Below are 745 nucleotides of genomic sequence, written 5' to 3' on the forward strand. Positions count from 1 at the left end.
CATATGTCCTTGAGGTGATTAAAGAAAAAATAAAGGCATAAAAAACAATGACAAAAACACTCGCTAAGTTGTCCTTGTGAGCTGTGGAGGAAGTATAAAATAAAAAGTTGGTGAAATTATTTTGATAAACCTACTGACTGTCATTGTAAGGTATCGATAAGATGTAAGATCAATATATTAGTTGTAGTATCATCATATTACTTCAATTTAGGAAGAGGACGAATTAAGGATGATATAATGGAGGATTGAAAATTAAGATCTTGGTCTCTGTTTGAGAGCTAAAGGTGAAATGATGGATCTTTTGGAAAGTTGGAATTCTGCGGAAAGTTGAGAATGAAAAAAAATGTTTTTTTAGCTTTAGAAATGCAATCAAGCGTCTTTCGGAATATTAGAAATATGCTAATAGGTCTTTTTGGAGAGCTGAAAATAGTGAAGAGTCTCCGAGGTCTCGGGGTGTCGAAAGGGGTTTGAGCAAGACCTCGATTCCCGGGACTGTGGCTCATGGTAATGTGTCGCCTCATAGGCTTGTTAAGCTGTTGATGAGTTAAATACACCGGATTAATATGAATGAAGTTGGTTGAGGAGAGAGAACAAAATGAGATCAACAGAAGATTGTTCTACCACTATTAAGAATTTACCTTGTGCAGTTTATCTTTAAAAATATATTTTTGCGTTGCTGTTTGGTACAAAAAACATCGAGGTTTCGATATAAGAAGCAGATGAAAGCAAGAAAATGTTGGCTTCG

This window comes from Penaeus monodon, chromosome 23, assembly GCF_015228065.2.
Source record: "Penaeus monodon isolate SGIC_2016 chromosome 23, NSTDA_Pmon_1, whole genome shotgun sequence".
NCBI lineage: Eukaryota > Metazoa > Arthropoda > Malacostraca > Decapoda > Penaeidae > Penaeus > Penaeus monodon.